This window comes from Adiantum capillus-veneris, chromosome 7 (genome assembly GCF_014529385.1).
Source record: "Adiantum capillus-veneris isolate H3 chromosome 7, ASM1452938v2, whole genome shotgun sequence".
Taxonomy (NCBI): Eukaryota; Viridiplantae; Streptophyta; class Polypodiopsida; order Polypodiales; family Pteridaceae; genus Adiantum; species Adiantum capillus-veneris.
The window spans coordinates 59,844,550-59,868,561 of record NC_140937.1 but is presented as its reverse complement, the minus strand read 5'-3'; positions in this window follow the sequence as shown (position 1 = coordinate 59,868,561).

The following is a 24,012-nucleotide window of genomic DNA, read 5'->3' as shown; positions in this document are numbered from 1 at the left end:
TTCTTAGCCAGATCTCTAAAGATCTTGGTTGTCATATTTTTTTGCTCTTTCCACTCATCGACCAACTTAGCATTGCCCTTGGCTTTCCATGTAGGCTGCTACTTTCTCCATCTTCAAGACTCTTCAATTTGCTTTTGTCTCCTATTAAGGAGCATTTGGTATATCCTCAATCACCACTCTAGTGCTACTGGTAATGACTCGCATTAGAACTGGTTTTGCTTTAGTTCTTTCTAGCTTCTCACTATTTGGGCCAAGAAATGGCCATACTTCTTGCAAGTGTAGCAGGTGATTTCTCTGTTTGAAGTCAGCTCTACCATCCCTTTTTCCATTGGTGCCGTGATACCGCCCTCTTCCATGCCCAATACTAGTACTAGCCTCATTTTTGCTAGTACCAAATGTTCCATCTGTCCTCGATGTCTCTGGGTTCACTAATGCAATCATTGATATATATTTTCCCTTCTTAAGATGATGTTTCTTGATTTTGCAACTATTTCACACATGTCCAAATGCCTTACAATATATACATTGAGAGCACTCATCAAACCTGTGATCTTTATGTAGTTTGAACACCAAGTCTCTAACTTTCCGATTGAAGGTCTGATCTTGGACATTTTTGACATTTCCTCAATCTTCCTCATCGACGATCCTTTATTCTTCCCTTTGACTTGATCATATCAGTCACTATCAGATGAACTGGAGCTAGAGCTAAACTCTGACTCCTCTTTTGACAACTATCATTGGAATCTCTTCTTCACTTGTGGCCCCTTTCTTCCTTTGCTTGTTGCTTTAGCTTCAATGATCTTTGTACCATCTTATTGAGCTTCTTTTTTGGAGCTAGAACCTCCCACTCCCTAAGCTTTTTACTTTTAAAAACAAACATACATGCATTCTTTTCTTTGAGGGAGGCTCATTTAGTTTCTTGATCAACTCAATGTAGCTTTTGACTGAGAGCTTTCCTTGCTTGATTCTATCCAGCTCACACAAAATATCCTCATTACCTATATTGTCGGTGTATTCTAGACAAAACTCTTTGATAATCTTGTTGCATGTTTTGATCTTGCAAGCTAGGTAGTGGTAATACCACTTCTATGCCACATCCTTCAAGGTCTATGGAAAATATTCTCCCCATTCATCTTCATCGATGTAATTCAATTCAACATATTGCTCAAATGCCTGGATATCAATGTGGGAACGTCCTTCTTCCCACCCTTGAAAATTGGAAAGTTGATTTTCATATCAATGGAATGCTCAATGTGTCTATTTTGATGATGATTTGAGTCATGGTTCTCATGTCTCAATTTTCCCTTGCTCTCTGGTGTGATGCTTGTTGTAATGGTTTGTATCTGCATTCCACTTATCCTTGTACTTATCGTCAACTTATGTGGCTGTGACTGTCTTCATCTCATAATCCCTTTCCAATTTCCTATGTGTTGGTTTGCAACTCCTTATACTCTGATCTTTACCTTTGTCCTTATCTACTCTTTGAGGTTTGTGTGACTGAGTGGGTTTGTTGTCTCTCAGCTCTTTTTAAATGTCATCACCTCAAGTGAGCTAAATGCTACAAAACCCCAAGTCTCTCACTCTCCCTCTAGTTGAGGTGAACCTGTGTATCATTCCCAAGGTCAGCTTCAGTGCCAAAGATTATCTCTGACTCCTTAGCCACCATTGTGCTGACATGATCTTTCTCCTCAATGAACTTTGTGGCCACTCTCTTTTTGTGTCTTACACTTTTGATTTGCAACCAACTTCAAACTCCAAACATGAGATAGGTTCTCTGTCTAGAGCATTAGCTGACCACCCTGATTGCCAAAATGGAACGAGCTGTAACTTCTAATAGCTATTTCATGTTGGAGAATAGGAGTTAATAAGATCAAATCAGAATTCAAATAGCATACCAAAAAAAAAAGACTGAAATGGATATATTAAGACAAGAGACTAGAATTGGTGTGTGTCTAAATACTAGAAGCTATTACAAGTCATACCAAATGAAGCTTCAAAAGATCTAAATGATCCTCAAAGAAAATGCTTAGTGATTACAAAAGGGTAACTACTCCAAATGACTAGCCCACAAAATGAATTAACGGGTCCTATTAATAGGTACTCGGACTGGGCTCCCAATGATTGTACACTATACAATTATGGTGGTAAATTTATCCATTGATAACTGCTAGTTCCTAATGACTATAGTAGCGCTTGGTTAAGGCCTATTCCCATTGTCTACACCCTAGCATGTCATGTCTACATGGGGAGACATGTCCCTTCTCTAGTACCCTCCCCCCCCACTTTTTGGTCACCAAGATACTCTATTTTTCTTCCACTTATGCATCTTGAGCAGACTACAATAGGCAAACCAACTTTCGATATTGCTAATCTTATATTTTCCACCCTCTTATTTCTATATACATCAGCAAATAATCCCTTCAATACTTACTAATATTTCCCATGCTAATAAGTACTTCCATAATGTGTGTATCCCAAAGGCAATTTTTTTCAAATGGGTTTTTTCTATTTAGTCACCCAAGTATTATACCCTAATTTAGATCCTAACTTCTCTACTTCTCATGTACATTTTCTTAATAAATAAAGAGCACACATCACCCTTATGTTGCTAATAGACAAAACAACATCATCTCTCACATCAACGACAAGTTTGGACATTTAAGATGCTAGAGCAAAATGAACTTCATCAACAAATTCATTGACAAATGAAGACAATACACCCCATTGACAACCAATCAACAACCTGCCTAGCGATTGCACATCAAGGATGAATACAAAGAAGCAATAAAGATTGGAGATACACATTTTTACATTTTCCCAAAATGGCCATGTATTGTAGTTTCTTGATTTATTTCAAGCCATTGTAATAATTGTAATGTGTTATGGGCTCAATAAAAGCTCCAAGCTATAAAGAATACATCAGCTAGCATGCCTAGATTGTAGATATAATAAGTTGTGAAGTCCTACAGGCCTTGGGTGCTTGGACATTGCACATTTTTAACGCTATGGCTAAGCTATAAAAGCCAAGTTTTGTAAGGGCTTCGTAAGTTTTGGATAATAAGCATTATGATGGTTTTATAGAGCATTGTGTACTCTCCTTCTTCTTTCTCAAGCGCATAACTCTCTTGTGTAGTGTCCATTTGAAGTGCCATATGCTTCATTGTGGTCATAGGTGAATGCTCTCCACACCATTGTGCTTCTCTTGCAGTAAAAATATGTTTTTGTTATAGCTAACCTCCTTCTAAATCTGCTCATAACTCAAGATTTACATAACAAAACTTCATTTTTATGCATAGGAGGGGTGTGGAGCATCATTGGTAAGCTCTGGGGTGCATTCAAGGTTGAAAACGGTTAGGTCAAATCTACCTTGTAGATAATAAGCATGATTTTGGCAAGTGTTCAAAAGGGGGATTTGAGGGCATGGGCATGTGTCTGTAGATGTTGCCTACCTATCCTATAAGTTTTGTCTTGTTTGGACTTCATTTTCTTAGTGAATTTATGAAGTTTTCTTGTGGTATCATAGTTTAGCATTTGCTGCCTGACATGCAGTTGAGTGTAGCTTTGAGTAGATAAGGATTGAGTGTGTAAGTTCACCACTTAAGGTTTTCTCCCAAAAACCTTGACAAACTTGAATCTCATTCCAACTTATAGAATTTCTTCACTCTCTTGATACCCCTGGCATTGTAAGACACATGTAGTTCCAAAACTAATAGTATTGGCATCTAAGAGACAAGATCACGATCCATTTTTGGAATCCAAATCACACAAAATTTGTAGGGTAGCATCTTGATATGTTTTCACAGTCATTGGGGACATCAACTTTGGGGGGTTTGCACCAGTTTCCTTTGGTGTGGGTCAAACTCGCTATTCCGAGTCTGATTTTTTGAGAATTTGGGATTTTGTGGTCAAAATTTGTCCAATTTCACCCAAATTTTAGGGTTGATCTCCCCATGCTATGATCTAATTGCTAGCAGCTTTTGTTCCAGATCTTCCATGCTGGAGCACTTTTTCTAATTGTTTTTGCAAAAGTGTGTTGGCATGGATCAGGACAATCACCAGAATTCTTTTTGAGTTTGGCAACTAAGGAACATGGATCCTGATCCATGTTCCACCACCGAATTGAACTCCAATGATGCAACCTTGAAGCACTTGACTTGTTAAGTGTTTTGCCTAGATCTTTTTGAGTTTGGAGCATTTTTGCTTCCTCTACTAGCATTAGACACTTTGCAAAATCTTTGGCTTGATTTTTATTTGTATAATATGTTTGGTGTTTTTTGTGTTGTGCCACTCACATAAACATGTCGAGGTAGGTAAGTAAATCATACTTATTGAGTTTGGTGGAGAATGGCAAACTCAATGGCTTGTAGTAAGCAAAAAACTGATGCACTCTCTAGGTCACAAGGAAGTTGATCTCTTTCAGTGTCACTCTCGCAAAATGCAAACGAGGCCTATTTTGCCCTACTTGATATATGTATTCGACTTAGCGTGAACCCCAAGTGCATTTTTGCCTTCTTTGCCTTGATTTCTCATGGCATATCACCTGTGGCTCGTGATTTGTATATCTTGATGTTGTTTGCCCTCAAATTCTGCAAATTTGATCAGTTGTAAGTTGGCCCAAAATTTGATTTACACCCATTCTTTCGAAACTCACCATGCTTGAAGCTCTTGCTTTACTAAATTGGAATTTGATTTTATAACTCACTTTGGGATCTCCTTGGTAATTTTTTATCCTTAATAGCAAAAAAGTAAAAGAAAATTACAAAAATTTATTATTATTTGGCCAAAAATTAGCCAAAATTATTCTTCACACTCACAAATACATACTCGCACTCTAGGCATCATGAACATCAAATTTTGGTCAATATAGCTCATTAATATGCCGAATAGGAAGTAAAACCAATTAAAAAGTAAAAATAACAAAAAATAATCTATACACTTTATACATGAATTCTCATCATCTTGTATCTCATCATCTTGCAATAAGTTGCTACTCTCCCCTTCCAATTTTGAATCATCTCAGACAAATGGTTGTGCAATGTGCATGGGCGGTAAGACTATGTATATGCAAGGCTATGTAATGTGGCCATATAATGCCAATGGAAGAAATGCATGGGGTAACACGATGTTGTGCAAGATGTGGGTACTAAACTGGTTCTTCAGTGGCATTTGTTGTCAAGGAGGTTTTTAAACATAAGTGTTTGAAGATGTCATACTGTTTCTTTGATTATGGATTTTTAAAGTACATGTGTCGTGTTGATGTGGCATGCCGACACGCACTTGCACAAAATTTTGTGCAATTTCGATCGAAAAGGGGCGACATGGGCTGCTGAGGTGTTTTCACTTCATAGGCAACTTCTCCGAAGCCCCTCATAGTCCAACAAAGCATCATTTCCCTCCTTCGCAGCTCATTTCTCTACGGCCCATTTCCCTCTTCTTTTATTCCCCCCTTCATATCTTCATAAACCTTTGGGCCCCCCCTTGGGCGGCCATTATCTTTAGTTGGGCGGGTGGCCCTCAAAGGGAACCACACTGGGCATATACATATACCAAGGCACCACATTTGGCATGTGTATCGGCCAAGGATTTCCTTATTAAACACTCGAGACTCAAAGCTCATCAATACTAACGTGATTTTGTAAAGGCGCCCCATTTGGCATATGTATCGGCCAAAGAAATGTTAAGCACATCATGTTTCTCCAAAGCCTTTACTCGCATACATACTCGACCAGACCACTTCTATGCACATCATATCAACCAAAGCATTGCCTATCACATCCTAACCACCTTCCCACTGCCATTTGGGCATTCCTTACATTTTTCAAGCATTTAATGCTTCTTGAAGTTCAATCATTGGGAATATTCATCAACAAGGGCACTACCAAGCACATTATTTTTGTCTACATTAGCCGTCCGGCATACAACTCAAGTAAAGCATTACCAAGCTTCGCATCTTTTTCCGACATTCCCCTGATTATACCCTCCATCAATGTATTCCAAGTGATGTCTTCTCGGATGGAAGCCCTTCAAGAAATGTCCATGCATTTATAAAAGCATCACACTTAAGCATACATATCAATCCCAAACTCAAATAGAGCTCATCAATAACCTTATGTGCTTCAGAGGACTATATTTGATTACATATCAGCCAAAGAATCTCCAACCACAACACATTTGGCATACATCTCATTGAACTTGCTTATTATTGAGCCCTGGCCATTGTGCAATAAACACATAGCCTTCAAATAAGCCTAATCTGCATCATTTCTTTCTTTTTCCCATCATGGAAGCAGAGCTGCATGACAGCATACATCCATGCATCCAAGCCAATTTTGTTCTACCTAAATTTCTTCAATTGTAGGAGATTCCATTGCAAGTGATGGAATTTTCACGTTGTTCTGTCATTCTTTGCGCTTTAAAATCCATAACTTAGCTTCCTCTTGATCTTGTGCTTGATTAGCGTGGGCTTACTTCTTCCTTTCAATTGATTTGTGGATCTTCTCCAATATTTTTGTGGTTAGTGGATAGATGATATTTAAATCAAACAAAATCCACTAATCCAATTGGGCATCTCTTCTCCCTATAATGTAGCAAGCTTTATGGCTCCACTTGATGATATGTCACAAATCACAAATGGTCCATTACCTCGCTTCTTTAATTTCTTATAGTGTTGTTTCAAGGTGTAGACTAACACATAGTCTCCTTTTTTGAACTCCTTGTTGATCACATGTTGATCGTGAAACTCCTTCATGCATCTCTTTGGGTCATGAATGCCTGCTTAGCTTGTAAGCGTGTTCACCTAGCTTTTTGAGAGCATCTAGTCCCTTTCATGGTTTGTGACCCGTCCACTCTAGTTTTTGGCTATTCTAAGCATTGAAATCAAGAAATTGATGGGAAATATGGCTTTGAGTCCAAACACTATGTTAAAAGGCATTGTTCCAATTGATGTGTTGTATGCTACTTGGTATGCCCATATCTTCACATAGGCTTCAACATCTATAAACAAGGTAGGCCACCAAATTCCTGCAACTCAAAATTCTTTTGCAGTTTTGTTGTCCACCTTGTCCAGAATGAGCTTGTTTGCTCTAGAATCAAAATGTAATTTCTCTCATTGACTCACATCCATAGTTAATCATCCTTTCCTCTCTTGTAGAGGTGATTCTCAATCAAGACGTAGTTCTTTGCTTCAGTCTAAATGGATTTAATCCTTGCTTTGCTCAACCCCTCTGGCAAGGTTCTCGTTGTTAGGTAATCTGCAATGTACAAGCTCCACTTAGTGCTACCGTGATTTTGAATAGTGTCACATGTTCTATAGGTGCCTTGACTGCACAAATGATACATGAACTAATGTAGTCATGAATATTTTTGGCATTTTAGGCCAATATACACCTAGTCTTCTTAGTCTCAAATATGTTTGTGCTCTCATTGTGAATTCCTGTGTTTTGTGCATGAGCTCGACTCAAATACAAGTTTCTCTCATTTGGCTTTTGGGTTTTCATAATGATGAAGGGCTATCTTCAATTTTAATGATTCAATGATAAGAAAAGGTATAACATATTCACTCCACCTTGGCACCATTTCAATGTTACAAAGGTAAGAATTAACCAATTCATCATCAACCCAGGTAGGTGCTTCTCCATGGACCCTCTTGAAAAATGGTCAGTCCTCTGATGTGTGGTTTCTTTTTTTAACACAACTGTGAAGTCAAACTTAAGCAATATAATGGACCATCTAACGATAGCATCCTATATTGCAAGATTTGTTCACCAAGTACAATAGATCTTGATGATCCAAAAACACTAATTTTTTGCAAGAAGGTAGTGTTTGAACTTCTTCATGGCATATATTATTCCTAACCCTTCTCTCTTCATGGTAGCATAATTCTTTTTTGCACTATTCAAATGTCTCCTGGAGTAACATATAGGAAAATCCATGTTGCTCTCTCCATGCTTAGCTAGAATCCTATAGCATAAGCTGATGCATCAATGTGGACATGGAAGATTTTTTTCTTATCAAGAACCTTCAATATTGGAGAAGAAATCAATCTTTGCTTCAATGTCTGGAATGCTTCTTCACACTCATTGGTCCACTCAAATTTTCTAATAAGAGATTAGAGAGGTTTGGCAATAATTGCATACATATATATAAATCTTCTACAATATCTCTAATAAGTAAAAGCATGTGTATTTTGGTGATTAATCTTTGATTAAGAGTGTTTCCATTGTGTTTAAGTGGTTGAATGATGTAGCATTAGGTTGTTATTGAGTCTTGAAGTGTTAATTTTCCTTTCTAAGTAGAGGAATGATGGGACACGTGCTCTTTCCTCTATGGTGAAAGTGTGTATTAAGCTTCTTGATTATCCATTAACGATTACTTTGTGCCAATGTGTATTCCCATTAGCCATTATGCATCATACACACATTCACGCAAGAGGCAACACCTAATGATTAATCGATTGATTTAAGCATGCAATGGAAGAAGTAGTCCTCTTCTTTGAGCACAAGTGGTCGCCATGGATTTTACAAATGCTCGTAGCCTCCGTGCACTAATCGAGTCACTCCCTAGCATTCATTTTATGTTAGTTCTTGAAAGCTATACTTAGGACATTTGTCACGGACAACCCGCTAACACTTAGGCATTCTATATGTTCAAGAAGATACTTTGGAAATGGTACAAGATAATAATCCTCTTCCAATAGTCTCTTTTTAGCTTTCACATCAAATGGACATTTGCTTCTATTGGAAGCTCCACACATCCACAAGCCACCTCATTCAACTTGGCTCAAAGACTTAGATGAGGTAGAATCAGACTTAGCCTACTGGGAAATGTGCAACATCCCTATAGTCATTATTCTTGAGATTCACCCTAGTAATGGCTCCATCATGTCAGAGATACAAGTAATTATAACCCCAATCTTGAATCAACTGAAACTATCTCATGAATAGTCTATCAAAAATTACTTCATAGTTTGTGTTCTGGCTAAAATCCACTATTGCAAAAGTTAGCTCATATTCTATGCCACATGATTTCACTTTAACGTCTTCCAACAAACCCATTGGAGTTTCTAGCATTCCATTTGCAAGCTATAGATTCATTTGTGTATGCCTCAATGGTGGCTTTCCCCACAATTCCTATATGATTTTGCTGCAGTGCTTATCTTGGATCCACTATCTAAGATCGGTATGGAACTTATTTTATTCATCTCTACTGGAAGCATTGTGTTTCCAGTGTCATGTTCACAATGTTGTCCATCCTAATTCCTTGTTGACAAGGAAGGGTATGAATGTACTCAATTCATCCTTGGTAGGCTTACTTGTATAGGTAAATTTTCCTCGTTAACAATTCTATCCCATATTCCATGCTCATGCAATCTCTTTGCCACTCCTGTCCACATACTTTAGCTTGAGCTTCACTAGTTTCGATAACCGTATAGTGCAGGTGACTGGTGCTGATAGAAATTCTTTCAAGTAAGCTGCATCACCCTTGGAATTGATCGGTCATCTCATTGATGACACTTTCATCACAAAAGATTCATTTTCTTGCTCACCAAAATAGGATGGTAGGATCATCATATCTTTCATTGGTTGTCTTGAAACTTGAACCTTTGTCATCCTTTTTGTGGGCAAAACCTTGTGCTCCCTCCTCCCAATGTTTAGTCAAATCCATCATCGAGAATGGAGGAGATTAGAACTTGATGCTATGTCTTTTATCCCTTTGTGTATAGCATCCTATATTTCTTGAGCTAGAGTTTTCTCTATCTTTGGTATTTCCTCATCTCCATGTTTCATTGGTTGTTTTGGGTTTTCTTCCTCTGGCATCATTGGCTTCTTTCTCTTGGAATCATCGTTTTGTTTCTCTACCCTTTTTCATACTCGAGGTTCCCTCTAGAATGGTTTCTAAATTGGGACATTTCATTGGGAACTTCCTGTTGAATTAATGAGGGATACCTGAAGTGTACTTTAGAGATCTCGTATTAATTGTTCATGAATAGCCAAATTATCCTTCTCTGCTATGGGGTTTGGGTTCTCTTGAAGCTTCTGTGGAATCACAGTGTCAACGGTCAGTCTACTTTTGTATGTTTCCAAGGTAGGTTCATAGACCTTGTCAACTAACACAAATCCTCCAAAGCTCACATCAAATATGGTTATCTTCTCCCCATTGTCTCATTGGTCACTTGGAGAATTTTATTTTTCCTTCGTTGTATTTTTCTAAACTGATAGTTTTTCCCTTTTTCTCTGCACGTTCCTACGTCTCAACTTCTTTGGGGTTGAATTTTTCTCTTGTTCCTCTATGACTCTAGAACTTGTCCCTGAGTCTTATCTCTTTTTCTAAGCTTGTCCCCTTGTGATCACTCTTAAAGGTACTACTAGGTTTCTCTCTTCCTCTGAACTCTAGGAGAAGGAATAACTTGAACATAGTTCAAAGTTATCATTCCCTTGCTACTACATGGTTCAATCGGTTTGTTTGGACAATATTTTAGTTGATGTGCAACACAGCACTCTGCACAATATCTCACTATTGGCAAAAATCTAGGAACTCTTGATCCTAAATAATTTTTCCTATTTGGATAATCCCTTGCCCATTTTGATCTCCATCAAAATCAAAACATGGCCCTCCTTCGTTAGCAAATCTCTTTGGTGGACCCATTGGTCTAAATCCAAGTCCTAACAAAATAAGAGATGCTTCTTTAGGTGCACTAGCTCTATAAGCTATCCCTAAGGTTAATGTGTTCTCTATGTAGGGTTTGTAGAAGGAATAATACTCCTCAATGTAGTACAGTTGAGAACTCACCATCTCCAGTCTTGCTCCAAAAATACTCTCAGCTACATATTTCACTCTAGTTGTTAAAGGGGGTGGAGGTTGTGCCCCTAGAACCGGCCTTGCCTATTCTTGGAGTACTAAACTCCTCTCTGGATTTCTTGTAGTTGGTCTAGTTAGTAGCCATAGGGGCATGTATTGCTCGCTCCCTATCTATCCTCGCAATGTGTAAACACTAAGTGGTATGGGTGTAATTCCAACGACATGCTTGACATCATTTCTTTTATGAAAGATTTCTAGTCAAGGCTCAAATGTTGGGCATTGATATGATGTCCTATGAGGTAATCCATATGTTGCACACAAATATGGGGCTGATGGCACCAAAGGTTGAGTGTATGTCAATGGCATATATGAGGCTCAAAAGACATTACTCATTTTCCTTGCCACCATGTCTGCAAGTTGTTCAGGATTCATTCTAGAGATACGATCGATCATAGCTATAGAATCACTACTAGCATCTGTCCTAGCACTCACTCTCATATAAGATTTAGGAGCACCAACCATATTTCAATTATCATTGTAATCGATGGCATCTAGGAAACACTCATTGAAACACACATGCTTCTTGGCATGAATATGGGTGTGAAACATTATATTATGTAAGCCTTCCAAAAATATAGAAATCAAATATGTTTGGTTAGGCATCTCATTTTCAAGGCACCTTGAGATGTATTGTTTCATATGGTTCACACAATCTCTTACCAACTCCTCTTTTTTCTATTTGAAAGAGTAAATCTGCGTCACTATGTGATTCTTAGTTGCAAACTCCTCTTCCAAAGTTCGCAGACTCACTTTTGATCTAGGCTCTAAAATCGAAAGCCATGATAACGCCTTACCCTCTAGGGTCAAACCGTATCCCTCCACTTCAGTGTGGGTATCAATCACTCTTTAAGCTCTAATCACTTGCCTAAAGGAAGTGATGTGGTCATATGGATCCCTAGATCCATTGTACTTTTTCACTACCTTTTGCAATGTGGATGGTCTTACTTTTCAAGAGTATTCATCATCGTGTTTTCTCCCCATTTCTCTCCCTCTATGGTGAATAACTTTTGTTCGTCTTGATGGTGCTTCACCCCTACCATAGCTTTACCCTATACCCAGTACTTGTTGGGGTATAAAGCCCAATGTGGTCGCCCAGGTAAGTGGGCGGGCCGCCAGGTATGTACACATATTCTTTTGTTAAAACCTAATAAGAATTCACTATGCTCTACACATTACAGTAGAGCGAGTTCACCATATCGTCGTGCTCTTCTTCTCGCACTCTCTCTCTCGCGTCATGCTTCCTCTCGTACTCCTTCAACTCGTATCAGAGCTCAGATCGAGGCTCGGGGCAGCACTGCAGGAGGCTAGAGTCACCAGCTCAGATTGGAGTGAAATTTGACAGGCCACCGTTCGGCTTCGACAAAGGTCTGCGCAGGCCATTTTCGACTACGTGGTCTCGGCGGGTGCAGATCTGACTCTGCAAATTTGGGGTTTTTGGCCTACGACTGCAGGTGCTGAGGATATCGACACTCCCAAAGTGTTGATTTGTGGCTTTCTACACATCGAAGGACGGCTCACAGTTCTTGGAGGCGTGTCACATACGACACGGGCGCATCTACACACAGACTGTAGGCGACCTCCACTAGTTCATCAGGTAGCTTGTGTTTGCTGCTTGATATTCTAGATTTCATCCTGACATTGCAGGTACTTCCACATGGGATGTATTGTCAGAGATGATGTATGTCTGTTGAGGGTTTGCTGGCTGTGAGTCACGCAGCAAACAATCGCCGCAGCGGTTACAGCATATAGTGGGAAATTTGTGGATGTATGACTTTGTGGGAAGTCTATGTACTGTCAGATTTACTGCAGCCTTTGTTGAGGGTCGAGTGAGGTTTTATTGAGCTGGGGGATTCTCGAATGTTGAGATCCTTTTGGTGATACAGGTCTTGGAGCGATCCCTCGAGCACCCTTAGATAGGCAGCTAGGATGTATTGACTGTGAGTTAGACAGTTGGGATTGCATCTTTGCTTTACTGCCGTTGAGGAATTGTCACAGTCTATGCTTACAGGACAGTGACAGGACAGTGAGAGACAGTACAAGTGCAGGACAGGTTTACCCGCAGCTTACAGTGTTAGAGAGACAGTGTTTTTTGAGCTGTTTTTTGGTCTGTTTTTTGAGTACACCAGAGCCATTTTACAAAGGAGACTCTGCCAAAATTTATGCGAAATCTGAAGCTTTCTTGGTTCATTTGACAGGTTGATATTGGTTCAGAGGTCAGTTTACAGGGGAAACTCTGCCGAATTTTTCCCAGGAAAGTAAACCACTGTGAAGCGTAGCTATGGCTGGATCACAGGACACTGCTCTTTACAATATCAAGAAGCTGGATGGAACCAATTTCCCATTGTGGAAGAAGCAGATTTGGCACGTGTTGGTACAAAAGAAGCAGATAAAACCTATAAAGCTCAAGGGGATAAAACCAGAAGATATGGACGAAGATGAATGGAGCGAAATGGATGAATTGGCACTTTCTACCATTATGCTGACTTTGGCAGAAAGCGTTTACTTCAATGTAGCAGACGAGATGTCGGCTTATCAAGCATGGTTAAAGCTGAGTGATCTTTATGAGAAGCAGAGTGCAGCTTCACAGGTATACTGGCTTAAGAAGCTTGTTGACTTGAAGATGAAAGAAGGGACACCTATGTCCAATCATCTGAATGAATTCAACACAATCTACAGTCAGTTGTCAGCTCAAGGTGTCAAGTTTGATGAACCTGTTAGAGCTTTGTTCTTGTTGATCACATTGCCGGAAAGTTGGGACACTTTTCGCACAGCTTTGAGTAATTATGCACCTCCAGATGGTTTGAACATAGCAGGTGTAGAAGGAAGTCTGCTTACTGAAGAAACCAATAGAAAGACAATGGACAAAGGCAAAGGAACAGCCTTAGTTGTCAGGGGAAGGACCAAAGAAAAGTACAAAGGTGGAAAGAGGAATCAGTCTCGTAGCAAGTCCCGCAGTGCTAAAGGCAAGAGTGACATAGAATGCTACCATTGTGGCAAGAAGGGTCACATGAAAAGAGACTGCAGAGAATGGAAAGCAGAAAAAGGCAAAGAGAAAGCTGAAGACCATGGTGAGAAGAACAAGTCCTCAGTGAAGATTCAAGAAATAAATGTGACAAACATTGTTGCAGAGGATGACAGTCTAGTGTCAGGAGACATCTACTTCTTGAAGAATACAATGGACTCAGCTCTTCTTACAACATCTGATGGAAATGCACTGAGTGACTGGATTATAGACTCAGGGGCATCACTTCATGTGTCTCCAAACAAGGAGTGGTTTATCTCTTATGTGACCACTAAAGATCGAGTTCGGCTAGGCAATGGGCAGACATGTGAGCTCTTAGGTGTTGGAGATGTTCAATTGAAGTTTCAGAATGGCTCTTCTTTCACGTTGAAGAATGTGAGACATGTTCCCGCAATTACAAAGAGCTTGATCAGCACAGGTTTACTTGATGATGCTGGCTACGTCACCACTTTTGGACAGAACATGTGGAAGACATCCAAGGGTTCTATGACAGTAGCACATGGAGTAAAGTCTGGAGGACTTTACATGATTTATGTATCAAATGTCTCTAAAAATGTAATCAATGTAACCGAGCAGCCGAACGTTTCTTTGTGGCATAGCCGGTTAGGACATATGTCCAAGAAGGGAATGGAAATCTTGTCTCGTTCTAGTTATTTGCCTGGCTTTTCATTTAATGATTTTGAATTCTGTGAACATTGTCTGTATGGTAAGCAAACACAGCAGCCACATAAGCATAGAAGCAGTAGAAGAGATACACAGTTGGCACTTGTTCATAGTGATTTGTGTGGACCTATGCCTAACCTATCTCTAGGGGGAGCTTCTTACTTTATGACATTTATAGATGATTACTCGAGGAAAGTATGGGTTTACTTTCTCAAGCACAAGGATGAAGCGTTTAGTGTTTTCAAAACGTTGTGACACTAGCGGAGAATCAGAGTGGCAAGAAGCTTGAATGCTTACGCACTGACAATGGTGGAGAGTATGTTTCAAAGGCCTTTCAGGACTTTTGTGAGTCAAAAGGTATAAAACGTGAACTTACTGCTCCTTACAATCCTCCTCAAAATGGTGTTGCTGAGAGGATGAATAGGACCATACAAGAGAAGGTCAGAAGTATGTTGTCTAATGCACAGCTGCCAAATGGGTTTTGGGCTGAAGCTGTATCAACAGCTGTTCATCTTGTAAATAGATCTCCTAGCAAGGTTTTGCAGAAGGATTCAGTGCCAGAGATGGTATGGTCAGGCAAAATGCCCTCATACAAGCATCTCAGAGTCTTTGGCTGTGAGGCATATACTCACGTTCCAAAGGAATTTAGGAACAAACTTGAGCCAAAGAGTAGAAAGTGCATCTTTCTAGGCTATGGTAATTCTGGTGAGATGGGGTATAGACTTTGGGATCCTGAATCCAGAAAGGTTATCCGCATCAATGATGTTCACTTTAATGAAGTCAAATATCATTCTAAACCAGAGAAAGTTGAGGAGATTAGAAGAGTTGTCTTCCAAGAAGATGGACCTGCACGTGCAAGACAAAATGTCAGGGCTTAAGAGGAGCAAGGACAGGATAGATTGGAACCACAGGTTGTGACTGAGCCTGAGCCACCTATTGTGCGTAGATCTGGACGTGTCACACAACCTCCTCATAGGTTTGTTCCATCTATGAACTATGTCATGTTGACTGGTTGCAATGAGCCTTCATGTTACACGGAAGCAGTGCAAATGAAGGACTCCGGGAATTGGCAATTGGCCATGCAGTCGGAGATGACAGCTCTGCATAAAAACCAGACATGGAAGCTAGTTAAATTACCACAGGGCAAAAAGGCTCTACCCTGTAAATGGGTTTACAGGTATAAGATCACCGCTCATGATAGTCAGCCTAAGTACAAAGCAAGGCTTGTTGCCAAGGGCTTTAAGCAAGAACAAGGCATTGACTTTGATGAAGTCTTCTCTCCGGTGGTCAAAATGACTACATTGAGATGCTTTCTTGCATTGGTTTCCATATTAGATTTGGTGTTGCACCAAATGGATGTCAAGACAGCGTTCTTGCATGGTGATTTAGATGTGGAAATTTACATGCAGCAGCCAGAAGGGTTTGTTGAGAAAGGCAAGGAAGATTGGGTATGCCAGTTGTTAAAGAGTCTTTATGGCTTAAAACAATCACCGAGGGCATGGTACCATAAATTCCACAAGTTTATGCTTTCTCAAGGCTACAAACGTAGTGAGTTCGATCACTGTCTATATACAAAGAAGGCTAAGGATGGTAGTTGGTTGATCCTTATTTTGTATGTGGATGACATGTTGATTGGCTGGCAAGCACTTGGAAGAAATTTCAGCTTTGAAGTCAAAGATGGAAAAATCGTTTGACATGAAAGACATGGGTGAGGCAAGTCATATACTTGGTATGCGCATTGAGAGAGACAGATCAAAGAAGTTGATTTGGTTATCTCAAATAGAGTATATTGACAAGGTTTTGCAACGTTTCAATATGGAGAAGGGAAAGGCATTGAGTGTTCCATTGCCACCATATGTGAAACTTAGCAAACAAGATTGTCCTGTGTCTGAGGAAGAACAGGCTGAAATGGATAAGATTCCATATGCGTCTGCAGTGGGTAGTTTGATGTATGCAATGATTGCTACTCGCCCAGACATTGCATTTGCAGTGGGAGTAGTAAGTCGATACATGTCAAACCCAGGCAAGAAACATTGGGAGGCAGTGAAAGGAATATTGAGATACCTGAAATCTACAAAGAGTATGCGTATATGCTATGGGAGTCAGAAGCTAAGTGTAAAGGGTTTTACAGACTCAGATTATGCAGGTGACTTAGACAACCGAAGGTCTACGTCAGGGTATGTCTTTACATTGGCTGGTGGAGCAGTATCATGGCGTTCTAGATTACAAGATTGTGTTACTCAGTCTACTACAGAGGCTGAATATGTTGCAGCATCAGAGGAATGCAAAGAATCAATTTGGCTTAATCGACTAGTAACAGATTTGGGAATCAAAGAAGAGATGCCTGTGTTATATTGTGATAGTCAAAGTGCTATACAATTGGCTCGCAATCCAGTTTATCACTCAAAGACAAAGCATGTGGATGTGAAGTATCATTTCATCAGGGAAATGCTCGAGGATAAGCAACTTCAGCTTTTCAAAGTTCACACCACAGAAAATCCTGATGATCTACTTACAAAAGGACTTCCCTCAGAGAGCTTTGGGCATTTTCGCAAGCAGTTAGGTGTAGGGTAGTACATCACTTCTCTACATCTCTTGTATATTAGCTTGTATAGTAGCTTCTCTCACACTTAAAGTACCACATTGGACTTTAAGTGGGAGGTTGTTGGGGTATAAAGCCCAATGTGGTCGCCCAGGTAAGTGGGCGGGCCGCCAGGTATGTACACATATTCTTTTGTTAAAACCTAATAAGAACTCACTATGCTCTACACATTACAGTAGAGCGAGTTCACCATATCGTCGTGCTCTTCTTATCGCACTCTCTCTCGCGTCGCACTTCCGCTCGTACTCCTTCAGTACTCCAGTTCCTAAAGGATCTAGCTTAGATACATGGCTAGGCTTGTAGGTGCCATAGGAAGGATCTCTCACTATCGATGGTCCTCTCTTCAGAGAGTCTTTAAGAAACCATGAGCTCGGTGAAATCTCTAAAGATTAATATCTGTTTATCAAACGTTTAGCTCTATTGACTTGACATCTTTGGCTTTCTACCCACCTATTTACTTGTTTCCAAGCCAATATAACAACTTTTTCCCATACTTATGTAAGTACTATTCTTAGTTGGGAAGTACTTTTGTTTTCTCCTTCCATCAAAAGGCGAATACGTTATGTAAGTCTCACCTTATGGTGTGTCACTGGGTAGGTTGACCATCTTTCCTTAGATTTACGAGCTCTTAATTGGTTGCTTTTCTTTAGTCATGAATTTCTACACTAATGTTTATGTAAGGGTAACTCATTGTTACTCCTTTACTCTCTTCCTCCCTTAAAAAAATTATTTATCCTCAAATAAAACCATATTTTCAAATATAATTTTACTTCTTGAACTTGTCATGAAGCCAAATACAAGTGACTTAAGACATGTTGACTTTCTACACTATGCTTGAAGCTAAGCACAAAATTATACAAACTTCTTTCAAATGAAACCATGCGTCCCATACAGTACAACTTCATTCGAGTTCCCTTTGTTGAAAAAGTTTTTTGTGGATCATAAATCCTTATCATAAAACCATAAGATAAATAAGAATTGGTAACAAAATGATCACATACTTTGGTCACATTGTCTTAATAAACATAGGGATTGACTCCTCCATGGGTAAAAAACTAAGCTACCTCCATCATTTGAGTATACATAACCAAATAAGGGACTAACTCAAGACGGGTGGTGTAAGGACATGGGTCCTACGGGCAAGGCCACCAGCACGTCCAGACAGTGTGTACGCTAGGGGGAGGCTATAAGATAGCTTTTGGCTGGGTGGAGATTAGCACACGCATCACCACCGCCCTTTCACTGGTATCCGAGCTATTTTTTGGGAAAGGAGAAAAGCGGGTTGCATGTGCATGTGATGTGCTGCTTCTCTCCCATGATTCGCAGACACCAATGTCTCCGCTGTGCAGTAAAAAGAAGGCAGGCACATGTTTCTGTGCGCAACGCGTGAAGGTAGACAACGATAGTTGGCCGCAACCGGCCCACCTATGCCCTCTACAACAAGCAACCAAGGCAAACTCGACTGGCAACTCTACGGCACCGAGGCTCCGAAGACTCCATTGGTTGCTCGCATTGGAAGGCCCTCTTAACCCTTGCATGAAGGAGGGTTGAACCCACTCCGTGAGGGTAAGAGGTCAACACTTTACCATCAAGCTATTGAGACTTGCTATATAACAAGGAAAGATAGCATACTTGTGTTGACAAGAAAGCTAGAAGGAAAGGGAAATCTTCAAACTTCAAGGAAGTAGATTCACCCTTCCTTTTCACTTCTTAGAGGAAGGCAAGTTTTCCTCCAAAAAAATGTCAAGACAAGGGTACGACCAGTCCGGGCCAAGGGCCAGGACGAACATGCAGTCAAGGGGGTCCCTATATTTAGAAGGCCAGGGGCTTATATAGGGCATGGTTGGGTGGTGATGAGCATGTTCAGTCCCCTTGCCTTACATTGGTATCAGAGCTTAGGGGAGGAAAGCAGCTATGGAGGAGGATCACGGAGATGGTGCTCTCACATGGCGAGGCATGGCTTGGTTTGATTCCTCTCGTTCTCGCTTTCTTTCTCGATCTCTTTTGCAAGGCATCCCTCTCGATCTCTCTCGTAGCCATGGCGTTTGTGCATGGAATTGCATGCGATTGCATGGCTCTCCTCCGACGAGGCAGGCATGGAAGCCGAAGACGCAGCATCGTGTGCTTCTGTCCCAAGTCGGGGAGGTAAAATCCAATCCCGCAGGACCGTGGGCATCAACCCTAAGTGGGGGGAAGGCGGGAGTTCGGCCGGCACCAAACGGTGAGCTGGTGGACTTATAAAGAGCGCGCAAGGAAGCGGGGAAAAATCCGTCACAGGGACGGGTTGAGTCGCGCAACGAGGATGCTCTCTCTTTTCTCCTCTTGGCGGCTCTGCTCGTAGCGCCATCGCTCACAGCAGCCAAACAGTAAGTGAATTTTTGTTTTTTATTTATTTTTAATTAAAAAACGAAAACAGATTTTCGTATACTAGCGGCCCGCCCCACCAAAAGCCGGCTGCTGGGCCACCTTGGATGCATACAAGGATTGAAGGGGCGGGAAGGCCGCTCACGAACTCCTTGCTTGGCTTGCCGGGATGCAGGCGAGCCTCAAAAAGGCGTAAGGGCCACTCAAGGACGCCCTGCCCAGTTTGCCAGGATACATGTGAGCTTTGACTTGAATGGAGTCAAAGGCGTCTCTTCCAAGGTATGCATGTCGTGTCATGCATGCTCATGCTCGAGCCTCGGCACTCCCTGCTCTCACAAATATGTGGTCGAACAGATGTTTGGCAATGATAAAGAAGTATGGGACATGGTAGTTCAAGGATTTGAGCTTATTGTTCAAGATCATACGATGACCCTTGACTTTCAAGTTATGAACATGGACCGTGCTGATGTAGTTTTAGGACGGGAGTGGCTGCATGGTTTAGGAAACACATTGCACACTAGTTATGAGCACAACTCCTTATCCTTTATGGCCAATGGTAAACATGTGCTTTTGCTTGGTGAGAAAAATATACCATCTGCACCTCTTATATGTACAGTCAAGCTTTCTATTTTGTAGAAATCAGATTTAATAGATGAAGTCTTTTTGTGTTACTGCTTGTCTCCAAGTCTTGTAAATTCTCAAGAGCAAAGTGCTGTGAATTCTAGTAATGGAATGCAAAGTGCAATGAATTCTAATGATAAGCAAAGTGTTAACAAATCTAACGAGCAAAGTGCTCTCAATTTTGATTCTATTAAGCAACGTGCAACTGTTGTAAAACAAACATTACAAGAATTACAAGATTCTCCATCCCAACATAACTCTAGTTTAATTTCTCCTTTTGCACGACAAAAGTTGACTCACTTACTCACGGAGTATAGTGATGTATTCTCAAGTGATTTATCGCCGGGTTTACCCCCTACACGTGATGTGCAACATGGCATAGATGTCTTGCCAGACACTAAACCGGTGAGTAAACCACCTTGTCGTATGAGTGCTAAAGAAGCCAAGGAGGTTGAGAGTCAGTTGGCTGACTACCTTGCCCGTGGTTTCATTAGACCTAGCACTTCGCCTTGGGCATCACCAATTCTATTGGTAAAAAAGAAAGATGGTACTATGCGCATGTACGTAGATTATCGCAGATTAAATGCCATAACCATCAAGAACAAGTATCCTCTGCCTCGAGTGGATGAGTTGTTTGATCAACTCCATGGGGTGAGATACTCGTTAGGAGAAAGTTGGACTCACTTTTGGGCCTTTCAGTTCTAGAGAGAGAGTGGCACTCGACCAATGAGGAAGAGGCTAACGTTACGTTGAAAATCGACATTTTGGAGTCAAGCTCTTTTAAAAAAAGGGAGGAAATATTATTTTTGTTCCATCAAATTGCACAATTTTACGCTTTCACGGCATAAATTCCGTAAGTCGTACTAACTCTGTACCGAGGAATTTCATAACTTTCATTGAAGACTCTATCTAGTATCTTTGTTTCTGCCCAAATATGACTTTGAGTAGCTCTACTTCCCTCTCAAAACTTCTTCCCTTTTCCTATATTTGTGCTAACCTTTCTGTGTATTCTATTGCACACCATGTCTACTTCTCGAAGGCCTAGCACTACCATTGACTCTGTTAGCATTTTTAACAGTTATACTACAGACGATCAAGCATGGATACCATCTTGAATAACTATCGGAAGTTGGGTTCTACTCCCGTTCTACTGCAAACAAGGAGGAGGAAGAGGAGGCAACGCAATGATTTCGTGGAGTCTTTCAAGGGACAAGTTAAAGAGTTTAAAGTGTGTGCACAAAGCAAGCGGGTGAAAGAGGTCCTCATACAACATGCTTTCCAGCATGCAGACTTAAGGTTGCAAACATCTCCTCCAAGTTTCCCAAGGCATCGACCCAACTGTAAGTTATTTTCAGCATCTCGCTTAGTGCATGATTATATTCGAAGGTTAAGTGGTGGATATCATCTTTGGTATGTTTCAGATATTTATCCATCGAATAGGACAGATTGGCAACCAATTGAGAGCATAGTTGGGATTTTTGATGCTTTCCATGCGTTTATTGGTGAGCAAATGTACCGAGGAAGACAACACAAGGAACTTGCAGATAATGGAATTTTCTTTTATGGTATGTCATATGTGGAACCGAGAACTTCCATTGGTTGGGGTCGTGTAGCTCCTTTGTCACTTCCATCCTTTGACAGCAAGGATTGGTCCTTGCCAGCTTCGCAAACTAGTGAAAGCTTTAGGAATAAGTTGTTTCAGGATATACAAAAGTCCCTCAAGTATTCAATTGCCACAAAAATAGTTTGGCTCGCACTATTTATGCCTCTTGGAGTGTTTGTAGATTTTTTCTTCGATGCGAAAATAAGAACTACCGCAACAATGTTCATTTGCAAGTCTGAGACTTGTTTGGACTTTTTAGATGATAATTGAGATAGGAAACAATCACAAAACAAAATCTGTATTTTGCAAAAGAAGTCCATAATTTGCAAGTTCATTATAAGCTCTCAAAATTTCTTAGTATCATTTGACTATATTAGATATCATCTTCTTAGTGGGCAGCTTATTCCACTCGACCGAGATATAGAGAATAGCCTCGAGAACAAACCTTTATCAATGGAGCTCTACTTTTGAGACAGCCTACTTACTATGATGGAGACAATGTCAAGCACAACTCTTGCACAGCTCAGGGTAGATCTTACATGTGAAGAACTTCCACTTTTGCCAGAATTTTATGCATTCAGTCTCAACAATAGAAAGGTGCTTAGTAAATCGATGAATTTTGATTGTCTTTAATACATTAAGACAGAATCTAGCTTTTTCTTCTTTTCAGATTCCAAGATGCAAGGAGAAAACAACATTGTGCAAGGAGTCACTAACAAATACACTTCACTTAATTACTTCCACCGGAATCTAGGTCACATACCTTGTGCACGCAAAGAGCTTTGATGCCATGAAAACCATGATGTACTCTTCAAAATGACTAATGCAAAGACATTTTGTGGCAGTCAAACAATGTTTCAAAAATGTACATTTTCATTGTTTCAAAACTTTACATATTGTGATGTTTCTGTCAAGATTTATACAAGTAAATTGCTCCCTACTGTCCTCTCCCCCGGTTTGTGCCACTCGTCCCTTGCCCTCTGCTCTGGTTGCTCCCCTGCCCTCCACTCCAGTTGTTGCTACTTCTGCCTCTGGGGACGCTGGTCTCGGGCATCCTTTCACGTCTCTCAAAATCATGGGCCTCTTCCATGGCTTCCCATGCTTCTTGCACCTGTGAAGCTTCCCTCTGTTCTTGCTCTTGCCGTCCACGTGTAGCCCATTCCTCTACTTCTGCGGCGTCCGCATAATATTGATTTATTGCTTCTTGCATATTTCGAACTTCTTCTTGAGTCTGATTGTGGTGTTGCGTCATTTCGTTAATGCGAGCCTGTTCGAACTCCTCAGCTCTCGCCGCTTCCTCTCTTGTGCGTCTGTTTACCGAGATTATAATATGCTGGATGGCCATTACAGAAAAAAGTCGCACATCACTGGGGGTGTAGTTATGGAATTGAAGTTCCTGTAGAAGCGTGATACATATATTTTTTGCTTTATACAAACGTTGCAGCAAACAATGAAACAACACGATTACTTACGTTCGGTACATCCATAATTTGACTGAGGAGCAACAGGGCATTCAAACAGGTTCACCAGCCACAACTATAGTCATCAGTCTATGTGGGCACGGTTACTCGTTCGTGCCGGACGGTATTTCCTAGATCATGTTCTAACAAAACATGCTCTACACAGCATACAAGTTTTTTCGCGGCACTACATACATAACCACTTGAGTCAGCAACACATTACAAAGAGACACTGCTTTCCAAATGTACCCAAATGGGCCTTACATTTTTTCATGACCGTGAAAACGCCCTGCTTTGCCCGGAGTTTGCGTAGTAAACAATCTTAGCTTCCATGTCAAATAACATCAGACTCCAATGATCACTACAAAGACACCATCAACGATGAGGAGAAAGATTCTAAATGCAACATGGTTTTTACAAGGCAAGAAAAAACTCACAATTGATTGTATGCAGTGACCAGAAAGCACGCTAGATCAAAGTTGACTCTGCTAAACCAGTTCATCAGACTCAAAAAGGAAACTGAGTTGTTCTGCAGATAAGGCGATATCAGTGGATCTATTACGTATACTTTGTCTTGAACCTCAGGGGGCAGAAGCGAGACAGCGTGGCTAACATGAATAAATGGCAGAGATTAGACTTGAGGTATTTCAGCGGGCTGTCACTGCCACAAACCCATGAGTCAATACCGAGCCGGTGGGGCAGCTATCGAATTCCATCCGCCACTGACTCGCTTGGTATTAACCCATGTGTTAACGGTAGTGAGCCATTATAAAGAAAAACTTGATGACTTCCGCAAAGACATGGGTCAATAACGAGCGAG